This window comes from Colias eurytheme, chromosome 8 (genome assembly GCF_061535395.1).
Source record: "Colias eurytheme isolate Ceu_HAF_F1 chromosome 8, ilColEury1 Martin Lab GWU primary, whole genome shotgun sequence".
In the NCBI taxonomy this organism is placed as follows: domain Eukaryota; kingdom Metazoa; phylum Arthropoda; class Insecta; order Lepidoptera; family Pieridae; genus Colias; species Colias eurytheme.
The window spans coordinates 8051959-8074064 of record NC_142987.1 but is presented as its reverse complement, the minus strand read 5'-3'; the positions used below and the strand labels follow the sequence as shown (position 1 = coordinate 8074064).

The window sequence follows — 22106 nt, the reverse complement described above, 5'->3', positions numbered from 1 at the left end:
TTACTCTCTACGTACTCTGTAATTTAATTTTCCACAAAGGTTATACAAATAAAAATACTAAACTGCACTGTTTCTTAGATTAATTTTTTGCCAAGATTAAGAACAATAATTGTGCACTTCCCATTCCTCCGGCAGAGCTTTCTTTTGATTCAATCTGGGCGGTATTTTCTTATGAAAAATTGTTGTTAAGAAAAGTGGATAGTGCCAACGAATTATAGTAATTATTACAGCCAAAGCTTTTCTCAAAAAGAACATTGAAAACTGACAATTATAATTAATTAAAATATATTTAACTAGAGGTTCGCCCCGGCTTCGCCCGTGGTACATATTTCGCAATAAAAGGTAGCCTATGTCCTTTCTCGGGTATCAAAATAGATATTTTGATACCCATACCAAATTTCATGCAAATTGGTTCAGTAGTTTAGGCGTGATTGAGTAACAGACAGACAGACAGAGTTATACTTTCGCATTTATAATATTAGTATGGATTACTTATAACACGAAGCGTATTAATTAAGTAAATGATTTTATATTAACAAATAGGTTCGTTAATGAGCAAATTAGTAAGCTTTGGTATAATTACGATGTAAATATCTTGTGAAGCACAAATAATTGCAAACTAACAACTGCTGGTGTTGTTTCTAATTCCCGCGGTAATGTATCCCTTTCATGCTTTGATTTCCCTTCTCATGCTTTTAATGGGAAAGTTGGTTTGTGTTTAAGATGTTTCGGGTTTAAAGGATTTACGGATGTTTAACTTTTGTTAGAGTTATTTCTCTTGTTTGGTAAATAAATAAAACTCTACATATTTACAATCGTATAAGTACATTTTATATATGTGCTATAAAACTGAATTACCACTGTACCTATTCTGCTAAAAATCCATTATGAGAACAGTATTTGCATATTTTTGCCTTTCAATTGAGATACTACTAGACAAAACTTAAAGTACAATGAAAACAAGCTGTGTATTTGATGAAAAATATAAAACACGTAACGAATTCAAATAGCAGTGTCGTTGAATTTGCAATTCCCTTTGTGGAGTCGCAAGAGCTATGTAACTTGTTGCATTGGCTCCAATAATGTTACATGTATTTACTTTTGTCTGGCTATGAAGTGGAAAGAAGGTAAAGTACATTTTATAAAGTATTTGTACTTCTACATTCACACCTTAACAAAGTCCTGCAATACTGCTTTGTATTTTAATGTGGGTGACATTTAAATATTGAACACATTTTTAACAAATACAATTTTCTCTATTAATCATTTTCTTACGTGATCTTTGCCTTTCTGAAATATGTTCAATAGTTTAAAGAAATAAAATATAAATATCTTCACATTTATTTAAAACATTTCTTTTAGTTCGCCGATAATTGATTTAGAAGTATTTTATTGCAATGTGTTAACGGTCAATCGTTGTGTGAAATTGCATGGTTATTTATAACGCTTTTATCTCGCTATTATTTTATCACGGGAATATCGTGAGACGTGAATTTATCGTGACTTTAGGGTACTTTTCCACCAGAAATGTACTATGCAGCTATGCTGCGAAAATGTAATATATATAGCTACTCTGCGAAACTATGTGACCGTTTCCATTGATGCTAAGCTATCTAGCAGTACCTACGAATAGAATGAAAGATGTTATATGAAGATTATACGAAGATGACGCAGCTCGAGCTATGCGATGTATCGATAGTAGGCTCTACTCTACACATAGCTACATCACTCGTGACCATCCACAACATGAATCCATAGCACACATCCATAGTACACATGCATAGTACCAATCCATAGCACGCATCCTTCCATATAAAAGACGTAACTTAGTTTCAGCTATAAGAATCAATGAATATAATTGGTGGATATCAAATGCATCCACAACAACGTAGCTTAGCACATCTTTGGTAGAAAAGCACCCTTATCGTGTCGTGAGTCGTTCCTTATATCCGTCATCGTGTGATGCCGTATCGCGTCTGGGGTAATGATTCGGAAATCTCCCCTAACTGTATTTACACTTTCTTGGGAAACTTAGAAAAACCTTTGATTTATGATCAGTGTATCTTACATTATTTGGTATAAATTATGATACAAGTTTATTAAAGGAGACAATTTCATACTTTTTAATTTCGTTCATATCCCCTTAACTAAACAACAATACATTTAAAATTCAATCTCTATTCGACATTAAAATGCTTCGACGTCTAACACTATCTTCAACAACACGACTTTTCTCAATAATATAATCCTACCAAAATACATAATATAATTATTTCCATCTAGAAGCATTAGATTAAATTACCCTAATGGGTTTAGGTCGCATTATAATTTCGCTTTTGCTTGAGTAGGTAATTGACTATAGCCCGTACGGACCCCGTCTTACAAGGCAACATAGTGAAACGTTTTTAAATGTAAACTAAAGTGAACTATTCCTGTGAGAATAATTATGTTTACTCAAATATTTTAAGTCATTAAATAAGTATATAAATAAGTAATCGCGCAAAACAATATTGGATTTTTTTTAATAGGTACTAAAAGAAAAGATAGCCTTATATATTCTAGATAGATTCAACATCAAGTTCAGTTAGTTTCTTCATTACTTTTATTAAATTTGCATTAAAAATTAATATCTAGCGATGTTGAATACTTGTAATCATCTTTATTAGAAGAAAGAAAGAGAAACATTTTATTCATAAACAGACAGACAACTTATAAATTACTTTACTCGTTTGCATTTCGGGAAGACTCATTTCATTTGCAGAAACCCAGAGTCGTATTCTTATTTGTTATTTTAGCCTGGTTTCGTCCCAACTTAAATTAATTTAATTAATACATGCCCATTGAATACTTATTTTCGTAAATGAATATTTGTTTCTTGCTCGATTTTTTAGAAAAAAAAGTGAGAAAAGTAGCGAGAAAAGTAAAAGTAATTATATCTAACAACGGTTAGTGGCGAATTAATTAGAACCTCACACTTAATTGTTTGAAATTTGAGACTTACCTATCTAATAACATACGTAATAACCAGTCATTGATCGTATTTAACAGTCGAACGCAGGTATGAAGGTAAGATGAAGACATTATTGAATTTACACAGCTTTCATTGTCCACTGCCCTTTCAATTTAAAGGCCAAACAACCTAATCGAATTGGACGTTCTCTTAATATTGATTCTATCTGCGAATTGAAATGATTACGTGCTACGTTCATAATCCAACGAAGCAAGCTCTCTGAAAATGCAATGATAAATCTACGAACACATATATAACATGTTCGGATAAACTAAATACGAGTGGTATAATGCTTGATAACTAAAAGCTTGTGTACGTCACTACATAACTCGTAAGGCCTTGATTTGGAATCATTTGAGTACGAATCGAACGTATAAATGATACTGTTTGTAATACTAAGGTAGATATTGTGTTGTATGATATTGAAGGTAAATATAGAATGTGTGAGAATTTTCTATTGATTTGTATTGGTAATTTAATTGCTAAAAATACTGTAATGGATTTAATATGTTTGATAATTAAAATCTGTAAATCGGCCAATAGATATTCATATTTCGACATTGAACGCGAGTTTCATGATATGTGGCAAAAAGAAAAACATACCTACAAATAAAAATTGTCCATTATTTAACAAGGCATTTCACAATTTCACTTTTTTACTTTTATACTTCGAAAATTACTACTTACCCTTCACTAAATTATTAAATATTTAAACGAAAAGTTCTCCATAGAGTTATGAATGCTCTATGTCCATTACGTAATAAAATTAGCCAATAAACAGAAAAAGGTAATAATGTATTGTGCTACTAAATGCCAATATACTATGTAATTTAACATGTCTTGTTGGTATTTTATGTTAGCAATAATGGATCGCTTACAAGATTTCCCTCATGGTTATGGTTCATATATTAGAATCTAGGTTACATATTGTTTTCATTTATGCTTTTAGTTAGCTAATTTTTGTTAGAAAATGAAAATGTTATTCGTTAAAAAGTCTTTTGAATGACATCAAGCTTTTGGTGCCATAGATTAGCAGACTGATCGATTTTTTTTAATGTTAAATTGTAATCTTAGTTTTATTTGTATCTAACCCTAAAGATTATTACTTTAGTTATAAGTAAACTTATTCAGATTGTAAATCTTAGTACTACATAAATATTCAGAGTTTTCGTTAGGTATACATAGAGGTAAACAAAGTCGAGATACAAATGTACTGATCTATCATTCATAAAATAAACAAAGTAAGGGCGTACTACAAATACACAACTGTCCAATCCAAAGCATTGCTTGATTAATCGGCAGATTGATAAATTATAACAATAAACATGTGTTCGAGTTTGTATTAAAATATGTAGTTCAAAAAGAAGCTAAAATTTATTGTTCGTTAGACTCGCCATTCATATGATTATTTATACACATTACACACAGAACTATAATTTCAAAATTATGATTATTGAAAATAATTGATCCCAAATGGATTCATTTAAAGCATAATGTTTAAAGCGTACTTCACTATTGAGCTATGTCAATAATGTGTGTAAATGTGTTTAATGAATCGACATCGTATTGAATAGGAAATGAAACGTAAATGTCTTTCCTACTGAAATTATAAACGAGTTTGTGAGGATGAATGTTTGATGTATTCAGGCAAGCACTAATGAGCTGCATTTTAAATTGAAACAGAATGTTTTTAAATCATAAACGAAAAGAGTTACTTATGTTTAACAAGTATGTTATGTGTAATCTGGACAAAAAGTTGAAGTAGGTACTATTCCACAGTGCGTCACACACGGTGAAGATACTATAATATTTTATGTTAAGATTCTCTAATATAAAATATTACAGTATCTTAAGGAATCCGGTATCAGCGCTCTGACCATCATTTTTCTTTTTGTCATTGCGTACTAAGACCCCTGTAGAACCGCCATCCTGTTACAAATGACCCTAAATTTTGTGTCAGGGTTTCGGTTCAGTCACCGTGTGTGATGCGCTTAAATGTGTTGATTATTATAATATGGCTAAAGTATACCCCGCTCTTATGATTCGTTATCGAAACGAGTCTTATCACCGAATTACACACAATACTACACTTATCACAGTTGTCATTATTTTAATTTTAATCAATTAATTACAGGTTAATTGACAGCTTACACAAAGGTACTTACGTACGTGTGAAATCATAAAGCACTCAACAGTGTATTTGAGAACCCAAATTAGTAGCTTGCGTGTTTCTGATTTCTATTTGGATTAAGTTTGTGTCAAGAAAATTACAGTGCCGTGGTTTTTCGTGAATAATTGATTTTCTCATTATGGCGCGAACAATTACGACCTCAAAGAGAATTTTACCCGACATGGGATTTAGGTTTTTGAGATAACATTGCGTTGTCAATTATTGTACTTGCGAAGCTTAGGTTGCATTAGTTTTTGGATAAAATATTATTGAGCCGGATTAACGTAAGGTTATCATTTTATTTGAAGTGAATGCTCTTGAGTATGACAAAAAAAGATTATATCAATAATTCATTTTGTATTGATTTATTTTAAGCTTGTCTTAAATAGATATTATATTATGTGGTCAATAATAGTACTTGCCTATTTATATCGACGCGGATGGCTAGAGAGAATGATTCCTTTCTGCTTCGAAAGTATCTTTCATATTATGATATTAGTATTTCAATAGACTATCAAGGATACTAATAATTTCATTAAATTAATGTAGCTACCATATTTTATATATGAAATCAATAAACATAAAACAAACATAACATAAAAAATGCTCACTCCACACTCGTACAGGTCAATACCAATAACTTATTGACATTGGTTACGTGAAGCTAAAATGGGGTTAAAGTAATATCACTGAAACCGTAATATTTATAAATTTCTATGTTGTGTATGGAACACGGTTTTGTATACATTTCATTTTCAATTCTCGTTAATTATATCGTGATGAGTCTTCTATTTCTTGATAGAGCAAGTTCTTTCTCTTAAATCCAGTGATTAAAGCAGTGCTCATCGTTTTTTAAGTTACATTGTAATTTGTAAATAAAGTAAAATGCTGTGTACCCAAGAGGGGTAAGATGCATTATGCACATATAATCTGTTTCACTGATCCATTTTCTCTAAGGAACCAGTAGGTGATCAGCCTTCTGTGTCCTGCCAGACCGAGATATTTTTCTTTCTTCGTCTCAACCGTCATTATCACTGTAAATAAGGGAAAAGTTAACGAAGTTACTAATGAAGCTCACCAAACAATCACTAATAAAATCATAATATCAGTAGCAAATGTAAATATCAATAAATTATGTTACGACGATTTAAAAGTGCCTCCAGGAGAAGTCTCATTGAATAAGTCACGTTTGAATTTCAGCTAAAATACAATTATTTTATAACACAAAATCGTCTACGTATTTGAGAATATTTATAAAGAAAGAAACCGTTTTATACCAATATTTTTGTTACAGATTTGTGTCGTGTTCCAACGAAACGAAACTAACAGGATCGTGGATATTTAGTGGAGTGTTTATTTTTCTGCAAGACTTCACGCTCAGTTATATTTAGTTGTGGTAAGTGTATTGCTATATTATTACCTATTTATATTGAAAATTTCCTCGAGTAGAATGTTTCATAGTTCAAAAAGCAAGTATATAATTACTATTTATCTTTATGAAATGTATGTTTGTGTGTACATATATAGATATTATATTATTATGTAGTATACTTATTTATTTAATTATGTATAGTATCTTCATGTATATGATATAATTTATTATAAATAGTGTTGTGCACCATCGACCTCATCAATATAATATGACGTAATTCTCATGATCCTTGCCTAAGGTTGACTGGAAGAGATCGCTGTATTAGCAATAAGGCCGCCTTTTTGTACGTTTTTCTATTGTTTGTCTTTTTTTGTTATTATTTTGTTACTGGTGCAAATAAAGTATTCATTCATTCATTCAACGGAATGTTGTAGCATTTACAAGTCTGTATTGGCTTTATATTTTATTGGTTCATGCGTGCACTGAATTCCCGACGAATCATATTTTATGTGAAGAAGTTTGCGTGCGACGCCTCGTAGGTGACACCTTCGGGTGACACTAATAAATTTTTAATGTCACTATACTATCTATATCACTTCTCTTTATGGTAAGATATTCATGCAAAGTTCACCTTTTATAATTTTCCCCGTACGAGGTAAGCCCACAACGCAATTATTAGCTCCTACTTAAAATCCATTAAGATCTGAGATTCATCGAGAATATAGGTAAAATTTTTCCTCTTTTTTGTACGTATATGAATTCCTTTAAATGTATAAATTATAAGCATATAATGTACAATGCTAGTTTATAAATGAACCGCAAAAAAATGGTCTAAATGCATCTATTTGTAAAGCACATTTAATGTATAAATAAAGCTGCTTTTATCTATATGAAATTCAAGCGTGTAATGCAACACAAAAGCATTGTCAACTTATAATCGGGACGTGATAAAACCGCGATAACAACACTGGCCTACTTAACTGCTTGAGTTGTGAATCTTTCTTCGCTAAATGAATGCACAGTTAGCAGATGTTCGCTGTGAATTATGAAATCAAAACAGTTTGTATAAATAAAGGCTTAACGTTAACATTGTTATGACATTCTGCCTCGTGTTTGTTTACGATTTAATTCGAGTACTGTTTCAATCAATATTGATGAAGTTCAAAAGTCATGCGTGAAATTTTACGAACTGTTTTTCGGTTCGCAAACTGGAGCGGTTTTATTGAGACCATTTAAAACAGCATCACTGATGATTTATAATAATTAACAATTGTGTAAATATCATTAGTTACGTATATTATTTTTTAATTTATACTTTGTATTATTACTTCTTGATGACACTGCATTTTATAGTAAAAAAACACACAATTCACTAGTTCCACTTTATTTAGATTTTTATTACAAAAAACTACGACCGGTTTCCTAGTTTTATTTTATTTTACAAACACCATTACAACAATTTCGTATATTAACGTTTACAAAGGCTCAGCTTTTTATTATAATACTAGCTGTGCCCGCGACTTCGTCCGCGTGGAATAGTGACTGCATAGTAGTTACTACTTAAATTTTATTGAATAAACACGTACTACCATAAATAATTAAAAAATCTTTTAGTAAAATTTATTACTAAACTGAGCTAAAAAGATAAATGCCTAACTAATTAATTTTCTACGTAAAATTTATTTTAAATTATGTCATATTATTTTTAGGCACCAGGAGGGAAAGGAGCAAATTTATTTTCCTTCCTTCCTTGTATGGATGTTTTTGACAATATATTGTGCAGCAAATGAGTGCCGAGACAAACGTCAAAACGCAAAGGAATAGAATCCGCTATCGATACTAATTGACATAAGCGTACTGATGATGTTTTACTAAAGATTTGTTCACCCTACCAACGACGACGACGATCACGAACAAAATTTTCATCCAGTCGCAATTTAATAAAATTGTGCAAAACACATCATACGCTTATGACAATTAGTATCGTAGCGGATTCCTTCTATTCCTTTGCGTTTTGACGTTTGTCTCAGCGCTCATCTTTCCTGTCTCGCGCCTGTAGTAACTAAACCGTTTAGACTGTGCAACAAATATTAAATAAAAAAAAAAAACCCAACGCAACGAAGAAAAGTGCATAGAAAAAGGAATAAATAATTTCACAAACTTCCCGAAGATCTTTAAAAATAAATACCATTTTAAATATTTATAAAAATAAAAAAAAAACAAAGTCGTCTGCCATACCATCATTATCATATTATCATAATTATAAAGATCGTCGGGAAGTTTGTAAAATTATTTATTCCTTTTCCTTCATTGCGTTGGGTTTTTTTTTAATTTTTAAACTTCGGTTTCTTATTTTCATGTAATATTTTCAAGTGAGCGAGACCTACCTTTACCTCCATAATACATTCCTACATCATATTGATATCTATAAGTTTGTTGCTCCTTGACACCTTTTAAGTTGTGCCGTAACCGTGCACAAATTGTAATGGACCACAGTGGCAAAAGAAGTGGTATATTTAAGAAAAAAATTGCCAAGCGCCGCGCCAGGCCTATGTGGCTTTGAGTAGAATTCAAAATTTCCAGGGTGTGGCTATCCTCTCGCTTCCATATCCCCCTCTTCTTTCACAGACTTTCAACCTTTCCATCCCTAGTGTAGTAAATGGCAGAACCGATTTTGATGTAAACCATATTATCTAATTGTACCTATATGTACACGACATATCCTGTCGTTTGATGCTCCATTTGGTTTATTTACCTAACCACTGTCACCCCTAAAGTGTAATAAACGGATGAACCGATTTCGATAAAACATTACTAATTGTAATTCACACGTTGCTCTTTCATATTTTGATATGCCGCTTGAGATATTATTTGACCACATTCGATTATTGTTCATTCCCACTTTTACCGCTGTAATCTGTGCTGTAATCTAATAAATGGAAAAACCGATTTGGATAAAAATAGAACTATAACTGTACTTCACCCGTTATGCACTTTCATTTGATATGTCACTTAGGTATACTTGACAACAATCGTTTCTTTCATTCCAACTTTTACCAATATATAGGTATAGTAAATGGATGAACCGATTTTGATTAAATATGTCCAATTATACTTTACACGTCATGCACTTTCATTTCATATGTCACTTGAGTCAAAATTCATTTTTTTATTACCTAAAACTTTTATATCGTATATCAAATAAATGGATGAACCGATTTTGATAAAATTTGACTTATTGTTACTGATAGGTCGTTCGCTTTCATTTAATATATCACTAAAGTATATTCGATAACTTTAGTTATTTTCATTCCTACTTTTACCTCTATATGTATACCTAGGTATAATAAATGGATTAACCTATTTTGATATAGTTTATCTAAGAACCAGCGTCGGAAAATATGCTGCCTAACAAAAAAACCGCATCTAATTACCTGCTAGCGAGCTACGGTGGTCGGTGGCACAAACAGATACACACACAACACACATAGCGGTCAAACACTTATCACCCATTTTTTTGCGTCGGGGGTTAAAATATTATAATACGACATAATTTAAAGGACATTTTATGTATAAAATTTACCTAAAAATAAGCATCATTTTAATTTGACCCCTCCCCCCCTACTACCTCAGCTTACCCCCCCACCCCCACCCCACCCTTGGGGACTTTCGATATGATCACCTGGACATTTTATAGAAATAACTGTAGCGTATAACAGATAACTTACGTTTTAACGTACACTGTATTATAATAGTGTACCATAGAATGCCTTAGCAAATGTTCGCCGTGAATACTTAAATGGTCATAACTTTTTAGGGTTCCGTAGCCAAAATGGCAAAAACGGAACCCTTATAGTTTCGTCATGTCCGTCTGTCCGTCTGTCCGTCTGTCCGTCTGTCACAGCCGATTTACTCGGAAACTATAAGTACTACAGTGATGAAATTTGATGGGAATATGTGTTGTATGAACCGCTACAAAAATATGACACTAAATAGTAAAAAAAAGAATTGGGGGTGGGGCCCCCCATACATGTAACTGAGGGATGAAATTTTTTTTTTCGATGTACATACCCGTGTGGGGTATCAATGGAAAGGTCTTTTAAAATGATATAAAGTTTTCTAAAAAACATTTTTCTTAAAGTGAACGGTTTTTGAGATATCAGCTCTCAAAGTCGTAAAAAGTATGTCCCCCCCCCTCTATTTTTATAACTACGGGGTATAAAATTCTAAAAAAAATAGAGGTGATGCATGCTAATTAACTCTTTCAACGATTTTTGGTTTGATCAAAGTATCTCTTATAGTTTTTGAGATAGGTTGATTTAACTGTAATTTATTATATTTGCTGCTACGGAACCCTTTGTGCGCGAGCCCGACTCGCACTTGGCCGGTTTTATTTATTTATAAACCGATTGACATGAAATAAACACTAAATGTTAAATGAAGATTACCACAATATATTAATGAAAACCGCATTTAAATCGGATAAGCCGTTTCTGAGATTAGCGTGTTCAAACATACAGACAAACAGACAAACAGACAAAAAAAATTTTAACGACAGTTTTGGGTTTGGGATCGATTTAGTAATAACCCCTGCTAATTTTTTTTTACATATTTTCATTGTACAGACACCACTTTTCTAGAATTTTATTATATGTATTGATGTACATACTAGCTTTCCGCCCCCGGCTTCGCCCGCGCAGTCAAAGAAAAACCCGCATAGTTCCCGTGGGATATCCAGGATAAAACCTGTCCTATGTCCCGGGGTAAAAAGTAGCCTATGTCCTTTCTCGGGTATCAAAATATCTCTATGTACCAAATTTCATGCAAATTGGTTCAGTAGTTCAGGTGTGATTAGGTAACAGACAGACAGACAGAGTTACTTTCGCATTTATAATATTAGCAGTATATTATTATTAGTCTGTGATATTAGTATGGATTTACGCGATGTAAACAAAGGAAGGCGCTATAAACATTTCACTGTGTCAAACTTAGGGCCATTTCATTTCGCATGCAAAGAAATGGCTCCCATTTGTAAAAATGTAGTTGAATTGCTAGGCGGCCGCCCTGACAGGAAGATGTCACCGAAAAACATTATCTTGAATACGAAAATATTTTGTTTAATTTTGCAAAAACTTCCAACAGTATAAAATGTATATTACATTACTGGAATATGTAGGTATATATAGAAATCGTTCGCTTTCAAACTTGCTTTGACTATAATACTTATAATATTATGTATGGACTATTTTTTTCTGTCGATATTAAAAAAAGGTAGGATTTCAACAAATTGCGTTAATTAATAGGTATAAAAAAATATTTATCAACTTTAAATAATTAAAAAAATCTCTATGGAGTACAAGAGCATTTAGTCAATTAATTAATGATTTTAATTATGTTATGAATTATGATATAACTATTTACTAAGACAGTTTTAATTAAATAAGAGGAATTGTGATAACTTTACCAAGTTGCTTAACCGAATCTCACAATTATTTTATCTTATATCAGCTTTACATTATTTTTATAGACTATTTTCTTAGAATTCGAACGTTGCGAAATCGTCTCACGGAGGCAAACAACACCGCTGTAATAGGTATCTTGATTTTATGTAACCAATCTCTAATTTGGGATTTCTTAATCTTCTTTAGCTGGCTTTTCTTGAAAAGAAACCGAAATATTATAAAGTTTTTTATGTTTCTTGTCTAAGAATTGAATGGATTTACCTGTAAATGTCTATAAATAGTATGGTAATAACTTATGATATATAGGCCTATAAATGATATTCAGATATGACATATCCGTGATATTGTATACCAATAAATATACTATAACCTGAAGCAGATTATCTATACATATAATAAATCTGTAGAAGGGTCAATTCTGTACATTGAAAATATTGAAAAAATAAATAGCAGGGGGTGTTACTGGATCAATACCAAACCCAAATATGTGATTAAAAAATTTTTTTTCTGTCTGTCTGTCTGTCTGTCTGTATGTTCAGGCATCACGTAAAAACTAACGGTTCGATTTCGATGAAACTTAGTATAATTATACCTTATTATCCTGGGCGTAAAATAGGATACTTTTTATCCTGGAAAAATACGTAAAAAAAAATTAATCTTAATTTTTCAGTTTTATCCATAGACGTTGTTCTGTAGAACCGCGAACACACGTTGCGTTTTATTATAGGCCTAGCCGTATTTGGGTCCAATAGATATTTATAAGATGTCATTGTCAGAGTTACTCAAAATGGAGAAATAAACCATCCACGCGAAGACCGACATCCGCGCGGACGGAGTCGCGGGCGGAAGCTAGTATTGAATAATTTCGTTTATTTTGGAATACCTACTACCAAAAAATACGTTTTCACTATTACTTTAAGCCTTTCACCGCTCCCATATTACTTGTTAAAGCATTTCATTCGGATTTTCACTTCAGTGAAGCAGGGCTTAGATAAAAATCTAGCCTACATTTCTGCTCAATCGCACGCGTGGACTAATCTTCATGCTTTGGCTTCGTATTTGATCTTGTATTGGATCGGGAAAAGATTTTGAAGCAATATAAAAGCTGTAGATAGCGGGAAATTGGAAGTTGAATTACACAAACAAAGGAGTCTTATTCCCTAGAGATATGGAGAAGTACGTTTATTCGTCGAATATTCTGATGGATATCAGGTGAATACAGTAATAGATATGTTAGCTTTTATTCATAAATTTATCGTGTAGGTTTTATGAAAAAATGCCTATCATTACATTTTCAGTTTTGAAACTACATTTATATTTTCGGCAAAATAGGATTAAACAGCAATACAAAAATAACCACATTGATGTAATATTAGCATACATGTACAAGCTAATTACAAGGTCTAAGTGGTTTAAAAATTATGTAACAAGGAGCAAGTTTTATTCCTTTAACCATAGTTAGACGTGAAGTAATTTTAATCTAGAATAACTCCGCTAAGTTATGAGAGTTATTACTTGATTGTTATCTCATTTAGCATTCCATGATAGTTGGAACAATTAACTCTTTAACTATAAAGTTACGATCACAATAAACTTATCTTTAACTAAGTAATGTCTCCCAAAAATCATTACATTAAATGCTTCTTGTTGTTTTTTTGCTTTTCTATAGTTTGATACCTTTTTTTTTTAGTGGGGAAATCTTGCATAGATACACACGGCCTCCAGGGAAGGAGCCGTGGGTTATGTCGGATTCCTACCGACCAAAACCCCACTGTGTTCCGTCAAGCCGCATCAACGAGAGGGCCACGGGTTATAGTTTGATACCTGGTAATATTTTATTAAATGCAATACTGTGACTACTAAAGATAATATTAAACTAACAAATTTTCCAACAGTTATGATTATCTAGACTTTTTTTTTACGAATAAATATTATGAAATATAATGTCTAATGGAACTGCTTTGTAGTCCCTTCTTTTGTAGTAGATTCTTTTTTTATAAAGCTAAATCTTAGACGTTGAAGCAGAAAATACTCCAATTAAATCGACCCAAAGCCACCAATTAGCGTCACCAAACGACGTCAATAAGCAATTGGTTTTTGACGTGAATAAAGGTTTTGTAGTGGCACATTGTTCAGCTGTTACGACTTATATTTTCACCTTGATAAAAAGCATTTTTTTGTATAACATACTGTCACAGGTATGCTTTCATCAATACATAAAATATACCTTTAGGCTTTATTCCATATCTAATAATGGTCATAACTTACCAACTCCTATAAAGTATTTAGTTCATAAAGGAAATCGATCGATCAAAACATATATAATAATAGACAAATGCTTACTTACTCTACCAATTTTTACCATATCGGAATCGTTTTACGTTAAAATTTACTTTGATTTTACACAAGTTCCAAATATAGATAATAATTGGATTTTTAATCTTTATCCAACGAAATTGGTTGTATATTGAAGAACGGTAATAAATGCCATTATACTGTAAGATTTTAATATGTTCTCTAATAAATAATTTTGGTGTAAAGACGAACTACGTTTTCATTTTATTACTCATAATAATTATAAATTGTAACAGAATTTCAACACCATTCACAATACACAAATTATTAGTTTCACAAATTATAAAACGTTCTCGGAATCAAGTAGGTACGCTGAATACACAAGAATACCTAAAATTAAATATTCCGAAGCTAAAGCCTTTATAAGGGATTTTAAAAGCAATTTGTTCATTGTATTATTTAACTCGACGCTTTCAAAGCTTTACAATGAGCGTGGTAATGAACCAACTTTTTAATATCTAAATGTAGGTACTTACGTGAAATGAAAAGATTTTTATTTTCAAGTTATTTTCATTGATTCACGTCATATATGGCACCCAGTGGTCCGGAGACAGTAATCCTGGCATTATGTAAGCAATTTTGGACTGTTGCCATGCATTGACAATTGAATCGTAGTTGTTATTCCTAACTTCCAAGGCTTAATTAAAAATAACCATTTTTTGCTTAAATGCAACTTTGCAAGGGTTATTCAATATTCAATTAAATGATTAAGTAATTGATCATCCAAAAGTTAAATTAAGGTTTTAACGACGGTAAGTATATGACAGTAAGTAAGTATAAACTATAATATATTTTGATAAAATAAAAAAATAAAAACAATAATACGTATAACAGAAATTTGTCTTAAACCAAAACCAAAATGCTGAATTTTCCCGTTTAATAAAAATAAATAAAAATAAAAAAGCCTTTTATTTCCACACAACAGTTTTACAATTTTTACAATTTTTGTTAGTAGAACATAGAATAGAATATAGAATTTTACCGTTTACCGACTTCATATTATGTTGGAGATTACAAAAACTTGATATATGAATTCTTTCAAACGCAGACATTATATCTCCATACAACAAAGTTGGCTATTGCATCATCGATCAAAATTTCTTAGTATTCCTTCTTCAAGATTTGCTTTAGGATGGCTCTGTTGATTCAATCTTGAAAAATGACCTGACAGAAACATGCGGAAGCGTTTTCCGATTTTCTAGGATACTTTATACAAATAAGTGTAAAATATGGACTTTCAACAGCTTTATTGAAACTTTTATGTTTGAAATTGAAGTTTCAGGGCTTATTTCAGAGATTCATTGTGATATTTCTTGTTCGTAACTTTTAATTATAGTTCGGAACTGAATTGTGTCAAACTCTATGGACACATCTTATTTTGGGTCTATGGGGCACCATATCCTATAATATCTACTATTATCTAATCAGACCACTGTATAAAAAGGTATTAGGCATAATACATGTACACATTTCATAAAAAATTTTTATAGCTCTTCTCATAAAAAGAGGTGAATTTGTCAACTTCTTTTTCCAGTTCTTTAATAGGTACTTACACCTACTAATCTTGCTATGTATCAAACCTTAACCGTACAACCATCGAATTAATTATAACATTTGCCTTGTAGATTGCTCTCAGCGGAAAAACAAAGTTATCGCAAATTTTCATAAGAAATGAAATTTTATTAACGAATAACATTTAATGGTTCGGTAAACAAAATTAAATGCTACGATTTAACAGCGCCAGAAAATCTCTGTTTGTACTTTGGACAACGATGCGGGTTTTACTCGGAAAGGGTTGATCAGTTTTTGTAAATATATTCAGTGGGTACTTACCTATATCTTTGTAATTATTTTTTCGTGGTTAGGTACATAACATTGTAATTATTTAAAATTCATAAGAAAATGTTTTTAAGGAAAGAATATCTCGCTTAGCTCTTTATAGAGCTTCTTTTAACTGAAAAAATATATTGTTTTGCTACCGTATCAATCATTGCCCATAGAAACATTTTGGAAATATTTATTTCCAAATATTACTAATATATATTATAGGTATCTAATTCAATTGTACGAAAATGTTACGACATTTTCAATTTCCACCGCTTGATTTATTATTCAAATTAGTATAAAAAATGGTTTTAAAAGCAAGCAAAGTAAATGTATTGTATAAATTTTTACCCTCGGGAATGAAAAGAAACGATGGATGGAGAAATGAAACACGATACTAATTTGGCACCGGCTTTGTTTGATAATTAAAAATATTTCTTAATAACTGCCGGAGGTATTTCTATTGTAAATGGAATCGTGATTTTCAAGTGTTTCGTATTTCGTGAATAATTTATTAAATGTATCTTAAATAATATATTTGATAACGGAACCCTTTCAGGAAGAACTTCCTTTAAAGGCTCCCTTTCTGTTTTACATCAAAATAAAGCTATGTCTAAATTATTTATTTCATGTATGAATAAATTCATGCGTGCTTTCTCTTAAAATTGAAGTCAACCAAAATGATATATAATAAGCGTTATTCATATAAACATACTTCTTTTCTGATAGTAGGTACATATCACGGTAGCTTAACATAGTTATATGATTTATAAATTCCCTAACACATTACACAATAGATTCTAATACGAGATTTACCTACTTATGTATGACGCTAGTACGCTTACCGTTGTTGTGCTGATTGAAGATATAAATCACCACTAAATAAGACGCCAAACACACGTAGCGTACATAATAATGTTTGTGTGTTCAGCCGACTGGTACACTTGTTTACATAGACCTGTTATAAGCTATAATACTGAAGTGTTTGCTGAGATTTAGCGAACCGAGTAAACTTAACTTGACAGCGGCGCGACTCTTGTGTATTTTGCACGTGGTTCATACTTTTGAGTTCAACTACTAGAAGATTATTGATTTCATATATTTAAATAATTATGAACTAAAAAGTCATGAGTTTCAGGCAAAATTTTATATTATTATAATGTCTTTATAATACAGTACCTAATCAACTCTAAAACAACCTAGAGCACACAGACTTAGACACGTGGCACGTAAGTTTTATTGATGTATTCGTAATAATATAATTACAAGTTTACATGAAAGTTGTCGTTCAAAGTAATATTTAAATTGAAGGCTGATTATTTGCAATACTAACTTCCAATAGCATACAGCTCAAACCCTATATTTGCTGAATAAATCCTTTCACTAAAAATCACGTACGAGCATGAAGTCTCCTTTCAGTTCCGTCCAACCAAACTGTTTTGTCAATTCCTTTTATATGTCTCTTATTTTATTTTAATACAAAGATAGCCGTATTTCTCCGTTTTCCTATACGAAGGTGCACGAATTTGCAGGGGTTTTTAAGATGGTCGCAGAAGAATTCGAACCATTAAAACGGAATAAAGTGGGGTTTTAGTCGGTAAGAATCCTCAAGAATTCCTCACAAAAAAAGAGGATTTTACGATAAAATTTGAAATTGTCATCATACAATCAATGAAATCTAACAATAATTTAACATGTTTATTACCATTGCGTCGATTTAGCTAGCCAAGACTAGCAAACACCGTTTGAACATGACATGCATGCGTCGATTGATCGCAATCCAACTTTAAAATCCAGTTTTCTAGGATAAATATTAAAAGATGTCCTGTAATTTTTGTATTCTATTGAAAAAATAGGAATTTATGTTCTATGACGAGAATCCTATTAATTTTTAAGATTTCTAAAAAAAATACCGTCACATAGACTCAGGCAGGTAATAATTAAGTCTAGTATGTATGTATTATTATTTTAGTATGTAAAATAATTACATTGACAAAGGATGAAGTGAAATTATAAAAAATATACTTATGTAAAATAAACAGAATTAATACTGTATTCTACTTTCCTATTCTTCAAATAGGTACACTTAGATTTTTAATTCAGCCTACGATTTTAATTAAATCGCTATTGAAAAGTAGGTAAACTCCTAGAGTCGAAAATCAGGTCCAAAGTAATTGTTGGTAGGTAATATTGTCGTCGGCTTTCCTAAATAGAATATTGTTGTAACGAGATTTTATGAGAAATTTGAACCATTCAAGTGTCTTTACAGCGTTTATTGAATAGTCAAAGATAAATTTGTTGATCCTCCGTGAAATAGAATAATATTTTATTTGGATCGGAATTTGTTCGTGATTCCTCAATGACTTAAAATTTCTAGTTATACACCATTTTCTGTTTGTGACATCAAAGAAAGCTTTTGTCCATTTGAAATGTTTATGAAACTGCTTCGTAAGATTATTCCGCCCCAAAAATTTCGCCATCTTGTTTGTATTCATTATTGATGAACTAATTATATTGACCGACCCGCGAAGGCGCAAAAAAAACCGAAATTTACTTATTAATAATTTATTGTAAAAAAATTACATGATAAATTATTCCTAACTTAAACTATGTCCCTCCCGTTCAATGTTGGAACAAAGAGTGCTCGTTGTCCTCGGCGGAGCAGCTACAGCGTCGCGGTGGCGATGATTGCCGCAACACTCTCTGGAATCGCAGGTGTGCGCGATGTCGCAATTGCTAACAGGTGCAAGTCCTTCTTGGGTGGCCCCATGCATCCTCTAATAGTTAAGGCGTGTTATATGTAGGTACATAACACCTCCCTCCTGAAGTTCAGCGACTATTGGCGGGCAAGGCTCGTTAATATCGCTGAAATTTCACACTCCGCCGATTGATGTTCTATTTCTTCTTTTTGATTACCATGAACACTCGTAGTAATAGGCTTTGATGTACGCACTCTCCGTACGACGTACCATGTCACTAGGGCAACTGCACTCGTTATTAATATAACATACATCGGTATGATGGAAGGCTGCATATAGAGAATCTCGTATCCGTTGTTAGTACTGATAGGCATTTCCATTGATATAGCTCTGTTACTAGCGTGTAATTTATCCAAATTTATCGAATTCAACTTCAGAACTTCTTCATCTGTATTATATTGGCTGGAATCTGGCAGGTTTGCAATTTTCATTATCTGTCCTTTGATATGATCTTCTCGATTGACTATCTTGAAAGCCTCCGTTTGAAGAATGCATGTTTTTGGGTATTGTGGCTAAGTAGCTTCCTTTAATGACGTCATATTGATCTTGCGAGCATGATAGGTGAATTTTTGATGGCTTGGGGAAACTGATGACGTAGTGGGCGTCGTCTAATTTTTCTAGTGCGGGTGCTCCGAGCTCCACAGGCGTGAAGAGACAAGATGCGACGACTCGTTGCGTGGTAATAAGGTGATACACGCAGTCATTTTTGGATCGATGATGGTTCAGCTTGTCCTCACATAGATACCCTAGGCCAGACTTCGGGCATTCTGCCTCCATGTACATAAAATCCTCGTCGTGAATTGCCACAAAAGGATAGGGTGGAATTAGGACTTTACTATCTTTATTGGGAATTATGGATAATTTAAATAATTTAAAGGTAGTATGAAGGACAACCGGGAACGTAAAAAGTAAAAACTATAACTATATGTCTATATATTCTCTATAATTAACTTGAAGGATTTGCTCTTTGCCATAAAATTTGTGTAATTTATTTAACATTACTATCAAATTCTGGCAAAAGTCTAAGTGCATTAAAAATTTTATCCAAATCTGACATTTTAAATATCTGTAGGTACTACCTTTAGGAATATACTAAACTTAATTAAATTTATTAACTTCGTTAGATAAAAAAAACTTAATAATCTTTACTTAATATATTGGTAAAATTCGAAATTCAATTCATAATTAATTAATATTTGAACTTATTAATCTTTTATCAACGTAATATAGATTTATATTTGAATTTTACAATTGATTTTATAAAATTCGAAAATTAATTCGTGATGAATTAATATTTAAACTTATTAATCTATATTTGAATTTTACAATTAATTTTGTAAAATTCGAAAATTAATTCGCGATGAATTAATTTTTTAAACCTACACGCTACGGTTCCTCGGTTCCCGTGAATGGGTAATCTAGGAAAACTTACAAATCTAGGAATGGCAAGTCACTAAGAGAATTAGTGTACTTACAGGATTTAAATTTCGGCCTTTCTTGCAGTATCAATGTTCGGATACCCTTCGCGTTGCGGTGGCCAATGGTGTAGGTTCTGGATCCCCGTCGTCGTCCCTCCGATGGAATAGCGATACTCGATGCTTGTAGTTTCGCGTTCCGAGAGACGGCTCTCAAGGATTATCCACAAGACTGCGCCAATTATATTGACCGACCCGCGAAGGCGCAAAAAAAACCGAAATTTACTTATTAATAATTTATTGTAAAAAAATTACATGATAAATTATTCCTAACTTAAACTATGTCCCTCCCGTTCAATGTTGGAACAAAGAGTGCTCGTTGTCCTCGGCGGAGCAGCTACAGCGTCGCGGTGGCGATGATTGCCGCAACACTCTCTGGAATCGCAGGTGTGCGCGATGTCGCAATTGCTAACAGGTGCAAGTCCTTCTTGGGTGGCCCCATGCATCCTCTAATAGTTAAGGCGTGTTATATGTAGGTACATAACAAACTTCAAAATAATAATCAATGTAACATGAACTTGTGTTCATACAATCATGCATATGATTCGATGTACTCTAATAATTTTAATAATTATAATCTATTAATATATAGGTAGGTACTCTACAATTACCAAACTTGAATTAAATATAAAATATCTGAGCAAGAAAATTTACATTTAACAAAATTCATTTCTGTTCCAAAATGGACACTTAATTTATTCAACAACTTACAAAGTTGTTAGAAAGGCAGAACCTCGCAACAATTCATCCACTATAACAAACAAGAAACAACAATAACATTTAAATCCCTAATGAGAATACACGTAAACGTTACCTAAACGTTGGTTGTCACTGAAAAGAGGTGCCTACAATGTAGTCCCGCCGGCTTTAGAACTCTGGATAAGCCAAGCGTTGATACAAATAGTTGTCTCAACGGGCCAGTCTCGCATGGGCCAGACGGCTAGGGAACGCGCAATATGGCATGGTGTCTATCCATGCCATTTTGCCTGTATTTAGGCAATGGATGACAAGGCGCCACGGCTCGCTTTCTTTCCGTACGACACAGATTCTGACGGGGCATGGTTGCTTCGGTAAGTATCTGTGTCGAATAGGAAAACAGCCAAATGCTGCCTGTCACCATTGTGATTGTGAGGAGGATACGGCTCAGCACACCTTGGAGTCGTGTCCGGCGTGGATAGCGGAACGCGATGCACTCCGTGCTATGGTTGGATCTGACCTCTCACTTCCGACCGTAGTTGGTGCTATGTGTGAAAGAGAGGATGCGTGGTTGGCAGTGCTGTCTTTCTGTGATGCAGTGATGTCACAGAAAGAAAGTGCTGAGCGCGACCGGGAGCGTAGGAATCCCGTGCGTCGCAGAGCACGCCGCAGGGGACGTCGGGTCACTTAGGAGACCTGACGAGCTCCTGCCTTTATCGTTGCAGAGTGTGCGCGGCGGGGGCTGCGCACATTCAATAGGCAACGCGAGGAGGGTGACAGACTGTTGTGGCTGCAGTCTGTTGCAGTGATAGGCATGCGCGTAGGGTAGTCGCGACTACATACGAGTGGATTGCCAATGGCAGGAGCGCGAGGGGTACCGTGAGCGTTCCTACCGGAGATCCCGGGATCCCCTCTTTACTTGCGCGGTAGTAGGCCACCGTGAGGTTTTAGTCAGTAGGAGTCTGACATAACCGTGCTGCTGC

General features: G+C 32.9%; 1 long non-coding RNA gene across 1 annotated transcript in view; it reads left to right on the top strand.

Moving 5' to 3' along the window:
- LOC149906656 (uncharacterized) overlaps positions 1 to 22106 on the top strand; it is a 71529-nt gene that overhangs the window by 11985 nt on the left and 37438 nt on the right. The window contains exon 2 of the long non-coding RNA XR_016457020.1: positions 6475 to 6576. This is a non-coding gene — a long non-coding RNA (uncharacterized LOC149906656). The remainder of the gene's footprint in view (positions 1 to 6474; positions 6577 to 22106) is intronic.